This window comes from Gorilla gorilla, chromosome 9, assembly GCF_029281585.2.
Source record: "Gorilla gorilla gorilla isolate KB3781 chromosome 9, NHGRI_mGorGor1-v2.1_pri, whole genome shotgun sequence".
NCBI classification, from domain to species: Eukaryota; Metazoa; Chordata; class Mammalia; order Primates; family Hominidae; genus Gorilla; species Gorilla gorilla.
In genome coordinates, this window is record NC_073233.2 from 98,586,947 (window position 1) to 98,611,222 (window position 24,276).

At 36.2% G+C, this 24,276-nt stretch overlaps 2 long non-coding RNA genes across 2 annotated transcripts in view; one reads left to right on the forward strand and one right to left on the reverse strand.

Moving 5' to 3' along the window:
* LOC109028810 (uncharacterized) overlaps positions 1-24,276 on the forward strand; it is a 724,848-nt gene that overhangs the window by 487,254 nt on the left and 213,318 nt on the right. The window lies entirely within an intron of this gene.
* LOC129525502 (uncharacterized) lies at positions 3,393-24,066 on the reverse strand. Its single transcript, XR_008669851.2, has 3 exons — positions 23,983-24,066; positions 14,781-14,832; positions 3,393-3,452 (listed from the first exon to the last, which is right to left on the reverse strand). It is a non-coding gene; the product is annotated as an uncharacterized lncRNA (long non-coding RNA).

Below are 24,276 nucleotides of genomic sequence, written 5' to 3' on the forward strand. Positions count from 1 at the left end.
TCAATTTCAAATAACTGATAAAATAACAAAGCAGTAATGCTGTCCTCAAAAGTTAATAGGCTATATTAAAATTGGGGAAAAAATGAACCCAAAGCAATTCTATATAATACCTTTCCATTTACAGTTGTTGTGGACATGTTTCTCAATAATATTATGTTGCCTACAGCAAATTAAGCACGTTGAATTTAAAATATTTGAAAATAGATAACAATCAGGTGTCCATTCAGTGAATTACAGAACTGGGCATCACAAGGCCAATAGAATAGGGGATATGAGGCAACAAAGGAAAAGATACATTTTAAAGGCTTGGCAGTGTCACTTTTCAGAAGGCAATGAACAGATAAGAGGAAGGTTATAAAAGGAGAAAAACTACGCTATCAGATGAGTAGACATGAGTTGCTTAAGAAAATAATGAGAAATGGCAATAGATAGCCTTGGAGGAGACAAGGAAAATCATGTATTCCCTCCATTTTGATTCTAATCTGTACGTAAAGGTTGTGTTGAGAAGAAGACAGAGATTTGTGTTTGGAATAGGGCAGAACTAGCTTCAAATCCCAATTGTAGTATTAACTACATAATTTGATCCAAGTTAACTTTCTGGCTTCCATTTTCTTTTATGCAAAATGAGGATAATCATTTATACTTCTTAGAATTGAGGTGAAGATGTAACAACATCATATATATGTAAATATTTCTTACAACATATGGAATGTGGTAGGCATACATATCTTCTTCCCATGCAAGGAAAGAGCATCTCTCTAGACTGTTTCCTATCTCAATGATTTGTATCATCATGAAATTAATATCACACTGGAATAAATATCAGAAAACTGAGTATCTTATATTAGGTTCACCAGTATCCAGCAAATAACATATCTGGCATGATGTATTTTTCATTTGTACAGTTTTGTTACAAACAGAACATGAACAGCTACTGTTTGTAGTCAAGAAACAAAAAAAGTTATGGCAAGATAATAGTATCTGTTGAATTAATTGAATTTGTTAAGTAAAAATGGAAAAACATAGTTCACATAAATTAGTAAGAGAAGCAAAAGTTTGTGGAGACTACTTTAAATCAATTTGACAAAGTTAATGGAGCATATACTATGAATAAGATGCTTTACAAATGATACAAAGATGAATTCAACAGTTTTTTACCTTCAAAGAACTTAATCTCTGCTAATTAAGAGAAGAATTGCACATAGCTAAATGTATTATATGGTCAAGTAGAATACAATATATATTAAAGGTAGAAAGTGAAGTTCTAGGAAAATGTGTTACTATGACAGACTGATTAGTATCCATGTCTGTTACTAATCATTACTGATTAGTATTCATGTATGTTTAGTTTATCAATAAATTTTACCAAATGCCTTCCTTGTGCAAATAACAGTTTAAGGACATTACACTTTTTATCATCAGTGCCATGTCTAGGCCTGCTTCCCAACCTAGAGCTAAACTGCTTATTTATGGGTGCAATGGATTTTTCTTAAGTAGCACAAGACTGCCCTTTCACCTATTTAGACTTTTCTTGTTTTTTTTCTCTGAAGCCTTCATCTAATTTTTCAAAAGAAAATACAAAAGGAAAGGATAGGTTAATCATTGGCCCTGAAAGAGACAAGGAATTGAGAGTAATTTGAATTATACATGGTGTTAATTTGTGCTACCTCAAATTCTAAAATGTGATGGGAAAAATATTAAAATGATCACTTGAAGTCAGTTGAAGCATGTTACAGTCATATAAATGATAACAATTAGATACTGTAATCTATCTCAAATAGCAAGTTAATAATGATTGTTTTTGGTACTAAGGCCTTAGAGAGACTCTTGTCAGTCAGTGCCTAATATTCTACAGTATTTAGAGAAGCCCAGCACCAGTAATCATGCTAATTTGTAATGAGACCATGACAGAGGTGAAAGAAGGGGATTGATTGTTATTAGATGCTTATTAATTTCCAGGCACTTGTATATGCATTAGATTATTTAATTTTCATAACAACTATGTGAATTAAGAATTCTTATTAATATTTAAAATAATAAAATGTAGGCAAAGGAAGGTTAAGCAACACGATCTAGCTGCTAACAGAGCCACATTTCCCATACTAGCTACACAAATGCTTCCAAAAATTGCCTGATTACAACAAATACTACAACAAATCCTCTTTGGTACAATATAAAATAAAATTCTCAGGATTCTCCTTTGAAATTCTTGTTCAACATTTCTAGAGTGAGGCCAGAAAGCTGAGATTTTAACAACAGTTATTTTAGATCATTTTATCACCAGGCAAGATTTGGAAATATTACACCATGTCACGATTTGGAGATGGCTCCAGATATTCTTTATGTGGACCTTTTATTTAATATGTAGACCCCTTTTCTCTACCGTTTTTGGCGTATTCCTGTAGGTCTCTTGTCACATCAAAACCTACTCCCTGGAAAAAAAATATATTTTTAAGTCAGTCGTTGATGCCTGAGTATGAATTTAATTTATAGTGTTTTCTCTCCTGGGGAGTTTGCATCTTTAGCTTTAGTTTAGGATGTGGGAGAAAAGTTTTTACCTTCTGGTTAGTTTTATGAATAAAATATTCAGAAAACTGGCAGGTGAGAAATGTGGAAAGAATGCATAAGAAGGTATTTTTAAGGCTCTTGAAATCACGGGGAAGGAAAGGCAACTTTCTAGCCTTATGTTTAAAAAAATGTCCTGAATTAAACTGAGGATGTGAAGAATGATTATGTGAGTATAACATTTTTGTAGGAATTCAAGTGTTCACTTGGAATTTATATTTTAAAATACTTTAGACTTATGATTAAGAATGTAATGGAAAAAGAGGGAAATCATGATGCTGCCAGGAGAAAGCACAGAGATTTTCCCGCACGGCTTATACCTCAGCTGCCAAAAACACACCTATTCCTGGTATTTCTGGTATAGTGCAAAACTGACAGTTGAAATGACAAATGATTCTTTTGGTTTATAGTTGAAGCATTTCCGCAGCTTAAAAGATTTTGTTTGCCCATGTTGTAATGAACACTATTCCCTGCATTTTGCAAAACAATAAATTGTTTATTTTTTCCCCTGAACCTTATAGACTAATACTAGATTCACTTATAAAAACAAAACACTAATGACAGAGAATATACATTTATGCAGATATAGCATACCTTGAAGATATTGTGGGTTTGGTTCCAGACCAATGCAATGAAGTGAATATTGCAGTAAAGAGAGTTACATATTATTTTTTCACATCCCAGTGCACATAAAAGTTAAAATTACATTATACTGTAGCCTACAAGTGTGCAATAGCATTTTGTCTAAAAATTGTATATGCCTTACCTTAAAAATACTTTGGTGCTAAAAAGTGCTAATGATCTTTTTTGAATCTTGCCTTCATGTTGATGGCTGCTGATGAATTAGACTGGTGGTTGTTGAAGTTTGGAGTGGCTGTGGCAATTTCCTAAAATAAGAGAACAGGAAAGTTTGCTGCATCCATTGACTTCCTTTCATGAAAGGTTTCTCTGTAGCATGTGATGCTGTTTGATACTATTTTACCCAGAGTAAAACTTCTTTCAAAATTAGAGTCAATTTTCTCAAACCCTGCTGCTGCATTATCAACCAGGTTTATGCAGTATTCTACGTCCTTTGTTGTCATTTCAACAATGTGGAAGCAGCTCCACATCCTTTCAAGTTTTATCATGAGATTGCAGCAGTTCAGTCACGTTTTTAGGCACCACTTCTAATTCTAGTTCTTTTGCTATTTCCACCACATTTGCAGTTACTTCCTCCATGGAAGTCTTAAACCCCGCAAAATCATTTATGAGGGTTGGAATCAACTTTTTCCAAATTCATGTTAATGTTGATATTTTGACCTGCTCCCATGAATTACAAATGTTCTTAATAGCATCTAGAATGGTGAATCCTTTCCAGAAGGTTTTCAATTCACTTTGCTCACATCCATTGCAAGAATCTATGGCAGCTATATCCATACAAAATGTATTTCTTAAATAATAAGACTTGAAAGTCAGGATCACTCCTTGATCCATGGGCTGCAGAATGAATGTTGTGTCAGAGGGACAAAAATAACATTAATCTCCTTGTACGTCTCCTAGCTCTTGGGTAACCGAGTGCCTTGTCAATGAAAGAAATCCTATTTTTTTTTTTAGCAATATGTCTAAATGGTGGGTTTAAAATATTCGGTAAACCATATTGTAAACAGATGTGCTGCCATCCAAGCTTTATTGTTCCATATATAGAACATCCAGTCAGTGGAATAAACATAACACACACAACATTGATTAATTAAGTTCACCATTTTATATGGGTGCAGTTCATGGCACCCAAAACCAATTATAATAGTAATATGAAAGATCACAGATTATCATAACAGAAGTAGTAATAATAATAACATTTGAAATATTGTGAGAAATACCAAAATGCGACATAGAGACATGAAGTAGGCACTGGCCGTTGTGAAAATGGTGCCAACACATTTGCTTGACACAGTCACCAAAGATCTTCAAATTTTAAAAAATGAAGTATCTGTAGAGCACAATAAAATGAGGAATGCTTATATAAGTTGAAATAATATATGGAGTAGGAAAGTTTACATTAAGGGCTAATAATAAATTGTTAAGTGCCTTATCAAACCATAAAAATAGATATTTTATTGCACATATCATAGTTCATGTTGAAGTAATTTATGTTAGTAGCTCTTTTCTTGTTTTTTTTTTTCTTTTCCTTCTTTTTGCTATATTATACTAACGGTGGGTGATACATGAAAAAAAGCTGTAACAACAAACATATGCTGTATAATAAAAAATACAATTATGAGTTGCTGGTGTATGCTGGTGAAGCTAATACTATGATCATAAACAAATGTAATTAGTAATTTATTTCTAAGGGTAATAATATGATTGATATATAGGTAAGACTTTGGTTTAATACAATGGAAATTATTTAAGAGGTTGATCATCTAGGCTCTGCAGTGAGACTCCTTGTGATATAATATTGGCCTCAGATTTTGCATACACTAACTTAGTGTCCTAGTAGTAACTATTTAACTTTTGTGTGTTTCATTTTCTATCTCTGTTAAGTGCAAATTAAAAGGTATGTATTGTATAGTTGTATATACATATCTGTGTACATATACACAGACATATATGCAGCATATATGCAAGTGTATGTACAGCCGTGTGCCACATAACAATGTTTCCATCAATGACAAAACACATATTTCACAGTGGCCCCATAAGATTATGACACCATATTTTTACTGTACTTTTTCTATGTTTAGATATACACAATTGCTTACCATCTTGTTACAATTGCCTGTGCTATTTAGTACAGTAAGGTGCTGTACAGGTTTGTAGCATAAGAGCAATAGTCTACACCGTATAGCCTAGGGGAGTAGCAGGCTATGCCACTAAGGTTTGTATAAGAATACCCTATGATGTTCACACAGTGACAAAACAGCTTAACGACACAGTTTTCAGAATATATTCAGTTGTTAAGTGAGGTGTGACTGTATAAATACTCTTAGTTGGAGTCCCAGGGAAGCACATATAACACACTCAAATTAGAATAATTGAAGATGAGATTATTATCAAGGAAGTTAACAACACAGGTGGAGGTAGGGTTCAGAGATACTGGAGGGGGGAGCACAGGATTCTGAACAAATAATAACAGAGCTGTTATCACACTAACCCCAAAGGGACAAGAAAAGGAAGGGGTCTCTGGAACCTGAAAAGACAGTTATGTTAGGCCACCTAGAGAGGAGTAGTGGGTTTCTTTCAAAGGATAGTCAGCCTAAAGACTTTTAAATAGTTTTGGAAAGAAAGCTGATGGCTACTGAGTATACCGAATTACGTTCCAGAAAAGTAAGTTGTTTACGTCAGTGGTTTTCGATCTTTGCATCTCTAGGGCTGTTATGTGGTCTTAAAAAAAGTGAGAATGCCAAAGAATATATCCAGTTATATCTCTTGATATTTACCATCTTGGAATTTATAACAGACAATTTTAAAACTTTCATTGATTTATTTTAAAATCATAATAAATAACTCTGGGAACCACACACTTTTTCTGTGAATGGCTGGATAATAAGTACTTTAGGTTTTCTGAGCCATATTTTTTTTGTAATTATTCAGTTCTGCTGCTGTAGAACAAAAATAACCATGGATGATGTATAAAACATTGAGTATAACTGTGTTAAAAAAATCATTATTTACAAAAATAGGCATGAGGCTAGATCAGGCCTTCAGGCTGGATTTGGTCTTTGATAACTCCAGATAAAACTGTTTACATAAACCTATTAACCTGTTAATGTAAATAATATATGTTGATAATAATTAGTTTCCAATAGAGTACGGTGAGAAAAGAGACACCATTTCTCATTTTTGTTAATCTCTAATGTCTGGTTTTATAAGAAAGCTGAATTCTTTTATCTGGTTTGGCATTAAATTTATGACAATGTTGATTTGATTGAAATGTGTAGGAATATCTGGCCGCATCCAAGTATACAGTTTGAAATATGAGGTTATTTTACTAACTTTTTGAGATATTTATGTTCTTTTTTAATACTATACCAAAATGCAACTAGCAGTTGATTTCAAAGGATAATTGCAATGTGTAATCTGAGACCATATCAATATACATTTAATATTTTTTATTAAAAAACATTTGTTTTTCTCACATGAAGATGATTCTGTAACATGCATAGATCATGTAAATAATACTGTTTGGTGTAGTGATGCAGAGCTTCCAAATATTAACACAGTTTATTATACAATATTTTATAATTAATGTTACTGTTTATCTGCCAAGAAAAGTCTTTATATTCAGAAGGTGTCAAGCTCCTGGTAGCAAGTACAGCTTTTCCAACATTCTGACTTTTGCTTGAAAACATTAATTTTATGTAGCAAATATTGTTTCATAAAATTAAAACTTTATAGTACAAAATGCAAAACTTTCTAGTAACAAATATTGTTAACTGCTTTTCTTGAGGTAATGGTCTTACTTTGTTCATTTTCAAGACAATATCTATCAAAATCCTAAGTTTAAATAACTATAGTTTTTCTGTCTGTTCTTTCAAGTAAAAATTCTGTTCCCTGAATAAAGCAGCTAGTTTAGCTTGCGCAGAATAGACTTGCCAATTGCTTCTCCTTAAGATAGTCCTCAAACTTTGGTATACAACAGAAGTATTTCATGTGTACTTACCATTTCATCTTACAGAATATTAAACGAAAATTATGTAAGTAAGAGTAGAGATTTAAAAGTTGAGTAATTTTTATTACTTCATCAAAAACATGGTAGTGAAAACAATAACTATTAGTATGGTTGGGTGCCGTTTCCTTGACTTGTACTAAGGTACCAATATTTTTACTCACCATTGTTTTTGCATCATCAGTACAAACGTTAACACAATAAAAAAAGCAAATAATATTTTAGTACTATTCTAAAATACTTTGGATCTCACATGCCCTTTGAAAGGTTTGGATATCTCCGAGTGTCCACTTGGAAAAACATTACTCTACACTTTATGAATGAGAAAGAGTGAGGGTCCAGAAAAGATAAAAATAATAGTTTGGTGTCAAAATGTCAAATAACTTTATAGGACATATGCCTTTACTAACTTAAAATGAAAAGTCTCTCCTGAATGCTCTGCTACTTCATTTGTATACTAAAATCTTCCACAAATTGTCTTATTTACCTTGAAAATTATGAAGCCCTACTCATTTTCAAGATACTAACACTTAAACTCACCACTGTATTGGATTCTGAAACATGAGTTTACCACAATGGAAAGCAGATGTACTATGGCTTTATCAAGCATAGCCACAGAAGGACAAAGCAGTAAAACAATTCAGTTAATACAGAAAACCAGGCGATTGGTTTGATGTAAATGGCCAAGATTACATTTTTATTTTCTGTTTGTTTCCTTATAATATAGACATTGTTCTTTCAACTACAAAATGTAATAATGATTTTACATTATGTACTTCTTTTACTTTTCAAAATTATTTTAGAATTATTGACAAATATTTAATAACTAAAGAAAAATATTTTCAATAAGTGATTAAGTTCAAACATAGAAGTTATTATGTCAATTAAAGCAAGTCTTATTTCCGGATTAAAATTAGGCAGGAATTAATATAAAAGTAAATATTCCCCCAAGATTTCTATTTAACTAATGGCATTATTTTTGCATTATAACTACTCATATTGCCAAGACACAGAGTTGAGTGCCAATGATTAATTATATCTACACTTACAAAAATTCCTAATCTCTTAATATTTTTTATAACTCTAAATAGAAATATAAAATTATTAATATTTTCATGAGTCACCACATGCACATTTCAATATTTATTTTATCTTAAATACTGACTTTTTTCATTTTTTATTTTATTATTATTATACTTGAAGTTTTAGGGTACATGTGCACAATGTGCAGGTTAGTTACATATGTATACATGTGCCATGCTGGTGTGCTGCACCCATTAACTCATCATTTAGCATTAGGTATATCGACTAATACTATCCCTCCCCCCTCCCCCCACCCCACAACAGTCCCCAGAGTGTGATGTTCCCCTTCCTGTGTCCATGTGTTCTCATTGTTCAATTCTGACCTATGAGTGAGAACATGCAGTGTTTGGTTTTTTGTCCTTGCAATAGTTTACTGAGAATGATGATTTCCAATTTCATCCATGTCCCTACAAAGGACATGAACTCATCATTTTTTATGGCTGCATAGTATTCCATGGTGTATATGTGCCACATTTTCTTAATCCAGTCGATCATTGTTGGACATTTGGGTTGGGTCCAAGTCTTTGCTATTGTGAATAGTGCCACAATAAACATATGTGTACATGTGTCTTTATAGCAGCATGATTTATAGTCCTTTGGGTATATACCCAGTAATGGGATGGCTGGGTCAAATGGTATTTCTAGTTTTAGATCCCTGAGGAATTGCCACAGTGTCTTCCACAATGGTTGAACTAGTTTACAGTTCCACCAACAGTGTAAAAGTGTTCCTATTTCTCCACATCCTCTCCAGCACCTGTTGTTTCCTGACTTTTTAATGATTACCATTCTAACTGGTGTGAGATGGTATCTCATTGTGGTTTTGATTTGCATTTCTCTGATGGCCAGTGATGATGAGCATTTTTTCATGTGTTTTTTCACTGCATAAATGTCTTCTTTTGAGAAGTGTCTGTTCATGTCCTTCACCCACTTTTTGATGGGGTTGTTTGTTTTTTTCTTGTCAATTTGTTTGAGTTCATTGTAGATTCTGGATATTAGCCCTTTGTCAGATGAGTAGGTTACGAAAATTTTCTCCCATTTTGTAGGTTGCCTGTTCACTGTGATGGTAGTTTCTTTTGCTGTGCAGAAGCTCTGTAGTTTAATTAGATCCCATTTGTCAATTTTGGCTTTTGTTGCCATTGCTTTTGGTGTTTTAGACATGAAGTCCTTGCCCATGCCTATGTCCTGAATGGTATTGCCTAGGTTTTTTCTAGGGTTTTTATGGTTTTAGGTCTAACGTTTAAGTCTTTAATCCATCTTGAATTAATTTTTGTGTAAGGTGTAAGGAAGGGATCCAGTTTCAGCTTTCTACATATGGCTAGCCAGTATTCCCAGCACCATTTATTAAATAAGGAATCCTTTCCCCACTGCTTGTTTTTCTCAGGTTTGTCAAAGATCAGATAGTTGTAGATATGCGGCGTTATTTCTGAGGGCTCTGTTCTGTTCCATTGATCTATATCTCTGTTTTGGTACCAGTACCATGCTGTTTTGGTTACTGTTGCCTTGTAGTATAGTTTGAAGTCAGATAGCGTGATGCCTCCAGCTTTGTTCTTTTGGCTTAGGATTGACTTGGTGATGTGGGCTCTTTGTTGGTTCCATATGAACTTTAAAGTAGTTTTTTCCAATTCTGTGAAGAAAGTCATTGGTAGCTTTCCTAAAATACTTCAATGGGGATGGCATTGAATCTATAAATTACCTTGGGCAGTATGACCATTTTCACGATATTGATTCTTCCTACCCATGAGCATGGAATGTTCTTCCGTTTGTTTGTATCCTCTTTTATTTCCTTGAGCAGTGGTTTGTAGTTCTCCTTGAAGAGGTCCTTAACGTCCCTTGTGAGAAGGATTCCTAGGTATTTTATTCTCTTTGAAGCAATTGTGAATGGGAGTTCACTCATGATTTGGCTCTCTGTTTGTCTGTTATTGGTATATAAGAACGCTTGTGATTTTTGTACATAGATTTTGTATCCTGAGACTTTGCTGAAGTTGCTTATCAGCTTAAGGAGGTTTGGGGCTGAGACAATGGGGTTTTCTAGATATACAATCATGTCATCTGCAAATAGGGACAATTTGACTTCCTCTTTTCCTAACTGAATACCCTTTATTTCCTTCTCCTGCCTAATTGCCCTGGCCAGAACTTCTAACACTATGTTGAATAGGAGTGGTGAGAGAGGGCATCCGTGTCTTGTGCCAGTTTTCAAAGGGAATGCTTCCAGTTTTTGCCCATTCAGTATGATATTGGCTATGGGTTTGTCATAGATAGCTCTTATTATTTTGAGATACGTCCCATCAATACCTAATTAATTGAGCATTTTTAGCATGAAGGGCTGTTGAATTTTGTCAAAGGCCTTTTCTGCATCTATTGAGATAATCATGTGGTTTTTGTCTTTGGTTCTGTTTATATGCTGGGTTACTTTTATTGATTTGCATATATTGAACCAGCCTTGCATCCCAGGAATGAAGCCCACTTGATCATGGTGGATAAGCTTTTTGATGTGTTGCTGGATTCGGTTTGCCAGTATTTTATTGAGGATTTTTGCATCAATGATCATCAAGGATATTTGTCTAAAATTCTCTTTTTTGGTTGTGTCTCTGCCAGGCTTTGGTATCAGGATGATGCTGGCCTCATAAAATGAGTTAGGGAGGATTCCCTCTTTTTCTATTGATTGGAATAGTTTCAGAAGGAATGGTACCAGTTCCTCCTTGTACCTCTGGTAGAATTCGGCTGTGAATCCATCTGGTCCTGGGCTCTTTTTGGTTGGTAAGCTATTGATTATTGCCACAATTTCAGAGCCCGTTATTGGTCTATTCAGAGATTCAACTTCTTCCTGGTTTAGTCTTGGGAGGGTGTATGTGTCCAGGAATTTATCCATTTCTTCTAGATTTTATAGTTTATTTGCATAGAGGTGTTTGTAGTATTCTCTGATGGTAGTTTGTATTTCTGTGGGATCAGTGGTGATATCCCCTTTATCATTTTTTATTGCATCTATTTTATTCTTCTCTCTTTTCTTCTTTATTAGTCTTGCTAATGGTCTATCAATTTTGTTGATCCTTTCAAAAAACCAGCTCCTGGACTCATTAATTTTTTGAAGGGATTTTGTGTCTCTATTTCCTTCAGTTCTGCTCTGATTATGGTTATTTCTTGCCTTCTGCTAGCTTTTGCCTTCTGCTTGCTTTTCTAGTTCTTTTAATTGTGATGTTAGGGTGTCAATTTTGGATCTTTCCTGCTTTCTCTTGTGGGCATTTAGTGCTATAAATTTCCCTCTACACACTTCTTTGAATGTGTCCCAGAGATTCTGGTATGTTGTGTCTTTGTTCTCGTTGGTTTCAAAGAACATCTTTATTTCTGCCTTCATTTCGTTATGTACCCAGTAGTCATTCAGGAGCAGGTTGTTCAGTTTCCATGTAGTTGAGAGGTTTTGAGTGAGTTTCTTCATCCTGAGTTCTAGTTTGATTGCACTGTGGTCTGAGGGACAGTTTGTTATAATTTCTGTTCTTTTATATTTGCTGAGGAGTGCTTTACTTCCAACTATGTGGTCAATTTTGGAATAGGTGTGGTGTGGTGCTGGATAAAAATGTATATTCTGTTGATTTGGGGTGGAGAGTTCTGTAGATGTCTATTAGGTCCGCTTGGTGCAGAGCTGAGTTCAATTCCTGGGTATCCTTGTTAACTTTCTGTCTCATTGATCTGTCTAATGTTGACAGTGGGGTGTTAAAGTCTCCCATTATTATTGTGTGGGAGTCTAAGTCTCTTTGTAGGTCACTCAGGACTTGCTTTATGAATTTGGGTGCTCCTGTATTGGATGCATATACATTTAGGATAGTTAGCTCTTCTTGTTGAATTGATCCCTTTACCATTATGTAATGGCCTTCTTTGTCTCTTTTGATCTTTGTTGGTTTAAAGTCTGTTTTATCAGAGACTAGGATTGCAACTCCTGCCTTTTTTTGTTTTCCATTTGCTTGGTAGATCTTCCTCCATCCTTTTATATTGAGCCTATGTGTGTCTCTGCACGTGAGATGGGTTTCCTGAATACAGCACGGTGATGGGTCTTGACTCTTTATCCAATTTGCCAGTCTGTGTCTTTTAATTGGAGCATTTAGTCCATTTACAGTTAAAGTTAATACTGTTGTGTGTGAATTTGATCCTGTCATTATGATGTTAGCTGGTTATTTTGCTCGTTAGTTGATGCAGTTTCTTCCTAGCCTCGATGTTCTTTACAATTTGGCATGATTTTGCAGTGGCTGGTACTGGTTGTTCCTTTCCATGTTTAGTGCTTCCTTCAGGAGCTCTTTTAGGGCAGGCCTAGTGGTGACAAAATCTCTCAGCATTTGCTTGTCTGTAAAGTATTTTATTTCTCCTTCACTTATGAAGCTTAGTTTGGCTGGATATGAAATTTTGGGTTGAAAATTCTCTTCTTTAAGAATGTTGAATATTGGCCCCCACTCTCTTCTGGCTTGTAGAGTTTCTGCTGAGAGATCAGCTATTAGTCTGATGGGCTTCCCTTTGTGGGTAACCTGACCTTTCCTCTGGCTGCCCTTAACATTTTTTCCTTCATTTCAACTTTGGTGAATCTGACAATTATGTGTCTTGGAGTTGCTCTTCTCGAGGAGTATCTTTGTGGCGTTCTCTGTATTTCCTGAATCTGAATGTTGGCCTGCCTTGCCAGATTGGGGAAGTTCTCCTGGATAATATTCTGCGGAGTGTTTTCCAACTTGGTTCCATTCTCCCTGTCACATTCAGGTACACCAATGAGACATAGATTTGGTCTTTTCACATAGTCCCATATTTCTTGGAGGCTTTGTTCGTTTATTTTTATTCTTTTTTATGTAAACTTCCCTTCTCACTTCATTTCATTCATTTCATTTTCCATCACTAATACCCTTTCTTCCAGTTGATCGCATCGGCTCCTGAGGCTTCTGCATTCTTCACTTAGTTCTCAAGCCTGGGCTTTCAGCTCCATCAGCTCTTTTAAGCACTTCTCTGTATTGGTTATTCTAGTTATACATTCATCTAAATTTTTTTCAAAGTTTTTAACTTCTTTGCCTTTGGTTTGAATTTCCTCCTGTAGCTCAGAGTAGTTTGATTGTCTGAAGTCTTCTCTCAACTCGTCAATGTCATTCTCCGTCCAGCTTTGTTCCATTGATGGTGAAGAACTGCGTTCCTTTGGAGGAGGAGAGGCACTCTGCTTTTTAGAGTTTCCAGTTTTTCTGCTCTGTTTTTTCCCCATCTTTGTGGTTTTATCTACTTTTGGTCTTTGATGATGGTGATGTATAGATGGGTTTTTGGTGTGGATGTCTTTTCTGTTTGTTAGTTTTCCTACTAACAGACAGGACCCTCAGCTGCAGGTCTGTTGGAATTTGCTAGAGGTCCACTCCAGACCCTGTTTGCCTGGGTATCAGCAGCGGTGGCTGCAGAACAGTGGATTTTCATGAACCGCAAATGCTGCTGTCTGATCGTTCCTCTGGAATTTTTGTCTCAGTGGAGTACACGGCCATGTGAGGTGTCAGTCTGCCCCTGCTGGGGGATGCCTCCCAGTTAGGCTGCTCGGGGGTCAGGGATCAGGGACCCACTTGAGGAGGCAGTGTTCCCGTTCTCAGATCTCCAGCTGCGTGCTGGGAGAACCACTGCTCTCTTCAAAGCTGTCAGACAGGGACATTTAAGTCTGCAGAGGTTACTGCTGTCTTTTTGTTTGTCTGTGCCCTGCCCCCCAGAGGTGGAGCCTACAGAGGCAGGCAGGCCTCCTTGAGCTGTGGTGGGCTCCACCCAGCTCGAGCTTCTGGCTGCTTTGTTTATCTAAGCAAGCCTGGGCAATGGTGGGCGCCCCTCCCCCAGCCTCTCTGCCACCTTGCAGTTTGATCTCAGACTGCTGTGCTAGCAATCAGCAAGGCTCTGTGGGCATAGGACCCTCTGAGCCAGGTGCGGGATATAATCTCCCAGTTTGCCGTTTTTTAAGCCCGTCAGAAAAGCGGAGTATTATGGTGGGGGTGACCCGATTTTCCAGGTGCCATCTGTCACCCCTTTCTTTGACTAGGAAAGGTAACTCTCTGACCCCTTGCACTTCCCGAGTGAGGCAATGCCTCGCCCTGCTTCGGCTCGTACACGGTGTGCTGCACCCACTGTCCTGCGCCCACTGTCTGGCACTCCCTAGTGAGATGAACCCGGTACCTCAGATGGAAATGCAGAAATCACCCGTCTTCTGGGTCGCTCACACTGGGAGCTGTAGACTGGAGCTGTTCCTATTCGGCCATCCTGATTTTTAAACTAAGATTATTTATCAAATTTTTGACTGGAGTACCAGTCCAGTGTTAGTGGAGTTGGTTAGATCCTATTTGTAATCTTGAGGTAATTGGACTATTATAATCTTGTTGATCCCTCAATCTGAATTTCTTTAGTAATCTGCCTACCACATACATGACCTTCATGAAAGTTTCTGTCCATGCACAGTATAAATTCCCCTTATTCCCTCTAACATTAAATATAGCCTTACCTTCCTCAGTTACTGGACTCAATTCTTGAACTGGTCTCTTGCAGGCTCCATCCTGCAAAATTATGGTTTAGAAAAGGAAATAAAAACAGTGAAATGTGGGTTAAGATCATAACATACACTGCTATGGAAGCTGTCAAATTCTTGCTAAGGTAATTTTATTGGTGCAAAAAAATCTCTGGGTCAGTCCTTCTGGAGTCACTGCCCAGCAGTATGCCCTGGAGTGCTTACACTCAGTAGCCAGGAACAGGAGGAGCCAGAATGCAGTTAGAAGCTAGATGTGAACTTGGTAGCCTTGTAGTCACAAGTCAAGGGAGCAAAATTCTGTTCCTAAGTACAGTTGCTAACTTTTGGTCCAAATCAATAATTTTATGAACAGTGGTCAAATAATAGTTAAAGCCATTGATCTCAAATATAATAGGTACATAATGGTCATAATCAAAGGTTTAAAAGCCAGTTAGTTTCTGATTGTGATGGTTAGTTATTTGGGTCAGCTTTACTGGGCCATGGGGTCCCCAAATATTTTCTCATATCTTATTCTGGGTATGTCTGACAGGGTGTTTTGGATAAGGTGAATATTTAAATTGGTAGACTAAAGTGGATTACCCTCCTTTTTGAAGGCCTAAATCAAACAAAAAGGCTAAATAAGAGAGAATTGCAAGGATTTAATGGTTGAGCTGGGTTTTTGATTTGCACCTGTCCTTAGAGTGGAACTTATGCCATCAGCTACTGATATGGTTTGGCTGTGACACCACCCAAATCTCATCTTGAATTGTAGTTCCCATAATACACACATGTCAAGGGAGGCATCCAGTGGGAGATAATTGAATCATTGGGGGTGGTTACCTCCATGCTGTTCTCGTGATAGTGTGTTAGTTCTCACAAGATCTGATGGTTTTATAAGGGTTTTTTTCCCCCTTTTACTGGGCACTTCTTCCTGCCACCATGTGAAAAAGGATGCGTTTATTTTCATTTCTGTCATTATTATAAGTTTCCTGAGGCCTCCCCAACCATGCAGAACTGTGAGTCAATTAAACCTCTTTCCTTTATAACTTACCCAGTCTCAGGTATTTCTTCACAGAAACATAAAATGGACTAATACAGTAAATTGGTACTATAGAGAGTGAAGTGTTGCCCTAAGGATACCCAGAAATGTGGAAGTGACTTTGGAGCTGGGTAACAGGCAGAGATTGGAACAGTTTGGAGGGCTCAGAAGAAGATAGAAAGATGTGGGAAAGTTTGTAATTTCCTAGAGTCTTGTTAAATGGCTTTGACCAAAATGCTGATAATTATATAAATAATGAAATCCAGGCTGAAGTGGTCTCAGATGAAGATGAGGAACTTTTTGGGAAGTGGAATAAGATAATTCTTGCTATGCTTTAGCCAAGAGACTGGCAGCATTTTGCCCCTTCCCTAGAGATCTGTGGAATTTTGAACTTGAGAGAGATAATTTAGGGTATCTGGCAGAAGAAATTTCTAAGCAGCAAAGTGTTCAAGGAGAAACAGAGCTTAAAGCCTGGAAAATTTGCAGGCTGATGATGCAATAGAAAGGAAAAATCCATATTCTGGGGAGAAAGTCAAGCCCAGTGCAGAAATTTGCATAAGTAAAAACGAGCCCAATGTTAATCACCAAAGCAATGGGGAAAATATCTACAGGGCATGTCAGAGACTTTTGCGGCAGCCCCTCCCATGACAGGCCTGATGGTCTATCAGGAAAAATGGCTTCATCAGCCAGGCCAAGGGCCCTTCTGCTATGTGCAGCTTTGGGACTTGGTGCTCTGTGTCCCAGCTGCTCCAGCTGTGGCTAAAAGCAGCCAAGGTAAAGCTCAGGCCCTAGCTTTAGAGGGTGCAAGCCTTGAGCCTTGGCAGCTTCCACGTGGTGTTGAGCCTGTGGGTACACAGAATTCAAGAATTGAGGTTTGGGAACCTCTGATTCGATTTCAGAGGATGTATGGAAATGCCTGGATGTCCAGGCAGAAGTTTGCTGCAGAGGCAGAGCTCTCATGCAGAACCTCTGTTAGGGCAGTCCAGAAGGGAAATGTGCAGTTGGCATACCCACACAGAGTCCCCACTGGGGCACTGCCTAATGGAGCTGTGAGAAGAGGGCCACCATCCTCCAGACCCCCGAATGGTAGATCCACTGATAGTTTGCACCATGCACCTGGAAAAGCCAAAGACACTTATGAAAGCAGCCAAGAGGGCACTGTACCTTGCAAAGTCACAGGGGTGGATCTGCCCAAGGCCATGGGAGCCCACCTCTTGCATCAGAGTAACCTGGTTATGAGAAATGAAGTCAAAGGACACTATTTCAAAGCTTTAAAATTTATTTACTGCCTCAGTGGATTTCAGATGTGCATGAGGCTGTAGCCTCTTTGTTTTAGCCAATTTCTCCCATTGGGAGTGAGTGTATTTACCCAATGCCTATACCCCCAAAGTATCTAGGAAATAACTAACTTGCTTTTGATTTTACAGGCTCATAGGCAGAAGGGACATGCCTCATCTCCAATGAGACTTTGTACTTGGACTTTTGGGTTAATGCTGGAATGAATTAAGACCTTGAGAGATTGTTGGGAAGGCAGTATTGTGTTTAAAAATGTAAAGGCATAAGGTTTTGGAGGGACTGGCGTGAAACGATATGGTTGGCTGTGTTCCCACCCAAATCTCATCTTGAATTGTAATTCCCTTAATCCCCACTTGTGGTAGGAGGGACTTGGTGAGAGGTAACTGAATCATGGGGGCAGTTACCCCCATGCTGTTCTCATGATCCTGAGTTCTCAGCAGATCTGATGGTTTTATAAGGGGCTTTTTCTCCCATTTGCTTGGCACTTCTCCTTCCTGCCACCATGTGAAGAAGGATGTGTTTGCTTCACCTTCTACCATGATTGTAAGTTTTCTGAGGCCTTCCCAGTCATAAGGAACTGTGAGTCAAATAAACCCCTTTCCTTTATAAATTCCCCAGTCTTGGATATTTCTTCATAGTAGTGTGAGAATGGAGTAATATGCCTCTCCTGATTCTTAAACAATTGGACTTAATGAGAAATTATACCCTCAGTTCTCTTGGGTCATCAGCTTGGCAGCTTCAGATCTTGGAGTCCCAGCCTCCATAGTCATGGGAGCCAATTCTTTAAAAGAAGAATCTCTGTGTCTTTCTCTCTCTCTCTCCATATATATATATATATATATATATATATATATATATATATAGTGTGTGTGTGTGTTTATCCATATCTATTGGTTCTATTTCTCTGTAGAATATTGACTAAATATACTAATACTGCATAATGAACAAGAGTAAACATTGAACAAGGGGAGCAGAATGGGCTGAGAGCTGTTTGTATTGTGCCTTCAGGCTTTTATGTATTTCTATTTTTTAGAAACAGAAATAGAAAACATAGTATTAGAGGTAATTAATAAGATTGAGGTAGATTATAAACAGAAAACTACAATAAATAGTAAAATTTAACATATATATATTTATTATATGTGTGTGTGCATATTATATATACACACATATATATAATAAAAATATATTAACTTTATTATATATGTTTGCATGTATGTCTAATGTGGATACACACACACACACACACACACACACACACACACAGTAACTTCCTATTTCTGTATCCCTGATGCCATTCCCTAAGTGTAGTGCATTTGTGAAGTAAATTTGTATGTAGTGGCTGAATGTCAGGTAGAGTGCTCTGATATATCTCAAGATTGTAATTTAATTTGAGTTTAATAATGGGGCACATTACTTTTATTTATGTTGCCAGCACAATTAATAGTGATTTCCTTGTCTTTCTTTGAATATACATTCTTGAAACCCTTGGGAACTCTATGCGGTCATTAGGCCACAGTTAGAGGCAATCCAAAATTTATTTACATAGGTCAAGAATAAATTATTACTGGTTTCCAAAATAAGCATCATATTGTAATGACTAAAATTTTCTGCTGCTGAGACTGGAGCATAATTATATCATATCACAGCAATATTCTGATGACCTGGGGTTCTCTACAATATAAACAGAAGTGTTAGTTGCAATCTCTGCAATGCATTTAAGGAATTTATTCAGTAGTAGAAGCTAATGTAGAATCAAGTATTGGAATAAGGAGACCCCCTATGAATTTAAACTCTTCAAATCATTTATAAATTGGCCTGCGCTTAAGGCCAATTTAGTGAAACCATTATTTTACTTCCTGAAATCTTTAGCTATTATATTTTCTTATGAAAAGGTTTAGAGTTTTGAAAAGTAAATTGGTCCATATTTCACAGTAAGACTGCATCACTATTACTTTAACATTTGTTTTTTTAAATATAAAAGTAATATTCCACCACAAATATTCCAAAATAAGGAAAAGGCATAAAAAACTACCCATACATCCAGCATTTAAATATGTATTAGTAAAATCTGAGTGTTTTCTGCCAATTTTTTTCTAAGACAATTTCTCTACAGTTGTAACAGAGTATATTATGATACATGTATACATTTCATTGATTGTGATATCCTAAGCACATGTTATACTGCTGCATAGGTTTACTAGCCATAAGTTTAAATAGCTACATAATAGTTCACTGGATAAATTCAGCATAATTTTTAACTTTTAATTTTCAAGTGGAGATTTGCATCTTTGAAAAAGTTTATGTGGGAAAATGAGAACAGGAGAATAGAACTTATAAAATAGGTTAAATATTAGTTTATCTGAATTTTTAAATATAAGAGGTATGAACATATGTAAGACATATATAAATAACCAACATTGGTCAGGGAGAAATAAAAATTTCTCTTTGGCAGAGAGATATGTAAATGGCCAACATTGGTCAAAGAGAAGTGATCTTTTGTTGTTGTTGTTAAAAAGATAGCCATAAGGATTGGCGAGAACAGCCAAATCTTGTATTTATATCCAATTTGATTCAGAATAAAGTGAAAAAGTATACTCATCTAACATGTCTATGTGACAAACATAGAGTACCAACTAAATTTAAAATAAGATATTGAACTATCTGTCACTGACTATATCTTCCACATGGAAGTAACAGAGAATTAGACAAATCTCGCCCTTAAGGTCAGATACGCTATGTATACATGTACACATGCATATACATGTACACATGCATATACCTACACTAGACAAATGGAAAACCAAAATTTAAGTTAAAAATTAGGTAACTTGTGTATTATGTATCACCAAAATTATAATAGTGATTTTCAGAAGAAAAAATTTTTTCAATGTGTATATGGCGTTTGGGCAAATGTAAGGAATTATAAGTAAAGGATTTGTTTTTTATACATATTTGAGGTTTTGCAGAATTTGAACATGTGGAAATAGAACATGGAAGAAAGGTAACTTCAGATAGAAAAAACTTAATAAAGTCAGAAAACAAAAATTCACAGGAAATATCAGCAGAACAGTAAATTCACAGAGGTTTTATAGAAAAGCATGGTTGTATTAATGAGTATGAAAAACACTGATGCTTATCAGAACCTCTTTGAGAAAAGACAAATGAATGAATAAGTGAATGAGAATATGAAAATATTCCTTAGGGGAGAATAGAATAAGATTGGTTAGGAATTCTGTGGAAACAAGTTAAGAGTTGAGGGAGATGCTATCTGTAATCCAACCCATATTGGTAGTAAATCCTTGACTTCCACATCAGACTCAAAAATGTTTAGCAGTAGGAACAGTGGTCTGTTTTTTAAAGTTATATCTCTCATTTAGCAGTGTCTGGCACATAGTAAATATTTAGTAAGTACTTGTTGAATTGGAATGATACTTAATAAATGATTTATGAAAATGACTTGATACCCATCAGATTAGAAGTAAGAAGAAACACCAGTAAAACTATAATAAAGGAATACACTCTAGGAAAAAAAAAATAATTAAGATACAGCAGTACCATGTGATAAGTTTAGAAAAAGACAGGTAGAACATAGTGTTAAGTCTTGCAAAAAATGACCCCAGTTAATAACCTTGTATTTACCTAGAAGATTGTTTTTACTTATTAATAGGCTATAGATTTTAAGAATGGTAATGAATAGAAGAATGAATGGAGTCAATAAAAATCAGCAGTAAGCAAGTAAGCATTTCATAAAATAAAATATTGTATACATAATGTGAACACACTTAATGTTATGGAGTTTCTGGTTGGAAGTAGAATGCTGGGTGATAGTGCTGCTGGATTATGGACAATGGAAGGGCTGCTTTTAAATTGGAGGTTATAATGCTGATGAGAGGGTGTATCATAATGTTTAAAGATTGTTTTGATGGTGAGACACAACACAATTACACTTAGATAGATGAAAGGCAGAACTCTTTTGTCAGTTACAGCAACAAGGGAAAGAAAGCTAACAGGCAAGGCCACACAGGAGGCTCTACCTGAGGACAGGATAATAGCATGCTGGAACAGTAGGAGGTAGCTATGTATGACAAGTGGGGTAGGAGTTAGCTAGGTTTTTCAGGCACCCTGTGGACTGACTAATTTGAATAATTCCTCTGGCTTTTGGGCATAACAGCTTTCTCTGGTTGTCTGGTGGGTAGCCCCAGGAAGATTAGGTCTGGCACATAGTAGCCTGGATTGTAAGAGGGAAGTGATTGGGGTGTTGTCTTAATCAACTACTCAGAAAGAGTACTGACCAGCTACTAAGAGGGCCTCAACTCTGGGTCAACATAATGACAACAAACATTATTACACAGGGGCTGCCCATGAATCACAGGTTATACTGAGATGAGCTGAATAGAATTATCTCATGTCTTGTGGATTAGAGAGGGAAGGTCTGTGGAATAGTTTTGAGTTATATATAAAAGGAGATTTTTGTGAGCTATAGTTTATGAATGATAGAGCCGAGTTATGCTCTTGACCTGAGGCTAGAAAAGGAGATGGCTGAAGATTTCTGAGAATAATCACTCTTTCAGGGCATTTGTTTAAAGGTGAAGGAATGTCAGTCTTTAGTTAAATCTTCTTCACACTGGAAATAACCAAAATGTCAAGGAGATATGTCACCAAGGAATGGCCAGACATGGCTTTATGATGACTACTGCTCTGAGAACAATAGGGTATCCAGCCCAGCTTAAACAGTTTGAGAAGCATTTAGGACACTTTTCAAGGTCTCTGCTCTTGAGGAGTTTACAACTTGGTGTCATATTGTCATAAAACTCTTCATGGCAATTGTCATGGTGGAAGATTTTCTCCAAGCTCTATAAAATCTACTTTATAGTTCCCTGCAGCTTCTACATATAATATTAATTATTAGCCTATAATTTTCTTTTCCTTTCCTAACAACTATTCTTAGTTAAAGCAATTTTAATAGTGTCGTTTCTCTGACAAGTCTTATGGGTATTTTATGGAAGTTAATATTGGTTTCCCAAATATTACTTAAACTGTTCAGAAATAAATAAAAGAACACCTTCTTGCTGAAATTCTATAGCTCTTCTTAATGATAGAGAATCATTGCTTCTTCATATGTATTTCCAGGAAAGCACCTACTTACTTGTCCTGATGGTGCTGCTATGGAATGGTAACTTCAAAAATTACAAATTTAGCCTGAAGACATTGTGACTTTGAAGACACATAGGACTCGAGTTCAGCAAGAGAAAAACCCTATGCCATATTAACTATTCAAATGGATTGGATGTTTCCTTATAATGGCTTTTAAATGAAGATTTGCCCTCTGTTCCTTTCCATGATTTATTTGTGTTAAGGAAATATAACATCGCGTTACGAAAACTAAACGACATGGCCTTGTGCCTGAAGAATACATATATAATTCATGAAATGGGTCAATAGTTTTGTAGGAAAACAAATGGCTACTTTATTTAGGGTGGACAATTAAATTGCATTGGTGGAAGAAAATTATACCTGAGTACTTATCTTTATTCATGAATGATAGGGCAGCTCTTTCCTGAACTTACTGGAGAGGGACACATATGGCTTAAACCCCCAGTACAGAGATGTGCCAGGCAGCTTGAGAGACATCTGAGCTTGGAGGCAAAGCTAAGAATTTGTCAGTTTGCATGAATATAGCATCTTTCCTGGTATTTATACCACCCACTGTCTGTCATAATGAATCAAGCTCAGATTAGAGTCTGTTAACTTTCAGATATAAATATTATAGTTTAGGTTTTTTTTATTTTTCAAAGAAAAACAAGAGGAGAGGGAGAAATTGCTTTTATAGATTGTTGCTAGGGAAACCATTCAGCTGGGCTTTTTACTTTATGGCCTGTCTGCCTTATTCTGTATGTACTCCACAAAGAGTCACTGTGTGGTTTGCTCTCAAGTTCAAATTGGGAATTATGCTATGGGTTTTAAAATAGTTTTTAGAAAGTGAATATATTATCTGATTTCATTTACAACATCGCAGTACTTATTCATCGTTGAGCTAGTTATTTATTTATAAGAATCTACTGGCCCAGATTCTTAAAAAGGTGAGAAAACTTGTAAACCTTTGAGGCTTTCTTCCTTAACAGGTTTGTTAAATCTCATCAATTCAGAGCTTAGCTTTTGCTCAAAAAAAGACCTGTTTTTCTTTTCCATAAGCCTCAACAAACATCATTCTCCATGTATTCTTTAATTTAGCCTAAATCAGTACTACATCCAGCACCTTAGAAAATTGCAGGCTTCTATTACTTGTCACTCAACAAATATGGTAATGATAATACAAACTATTCATATAGAACTTTACAAAATTTTATCATATGCATGATCTGCTGTAAAGGTCACAAAAGTATTGTTACCCTCATCTCAAAGATAAAACTGAGTAAACTGACTCATTAAAAACTATAGAGTGAATAAGTAACATAGCCACTACTTAATTTATTATTTTCATTTCCATACAGTGAAAAATATTTGAAGAATCATCAGGAAATGCATGCATCCTGTGATTAAATATGTGTTTATTTTGTATTTAAGTGGGCCACCTGAGATACTTGCCACAGATAATTCAAACAGAAGGGCCCCAGCTGTGCACACTATGTAAGACTCTTTTTATATCTTCTGACATTGAAAAGTGAGACTTACGGGAATACTTAGCCTCATAAATGAGAGAGTGGGTATTTTTTATTTAATGGGACTTTTCCTCCATGTGAACAGTGAGTAAGAAGCATTGAGAAGCAGGTTTCCCTAAGCTAAGAAAGATTTCCCAAGCCATATCTCTTTTTGGAAGGACAGAAAGTACCCTTATAAAAATAGTTGTGTTACAGTACTCACTTCTGGAACCCAGAGCAGGGCAAGACCCCGGCAGTGATGTTAGGTGACTCATTTCTGGATGGTGATTTCAGAATCAACTTGTCCTGAAACAAGCATTATACACGTTATGCTGGGAGGTAGCTTTATCAGCAACAAAAAAATCCTAAGAGAAATATCATGATATTTCTTTTTGCAACAGCAAAAAGGCAGGGCTTATGACAAATATGAGAAGAGATATTAAATACATGCAGAAGCATTAACATATAACCAAATAGGAAAGAGAGTCAGGGTGTGACTACATTAACAAAAGGCACT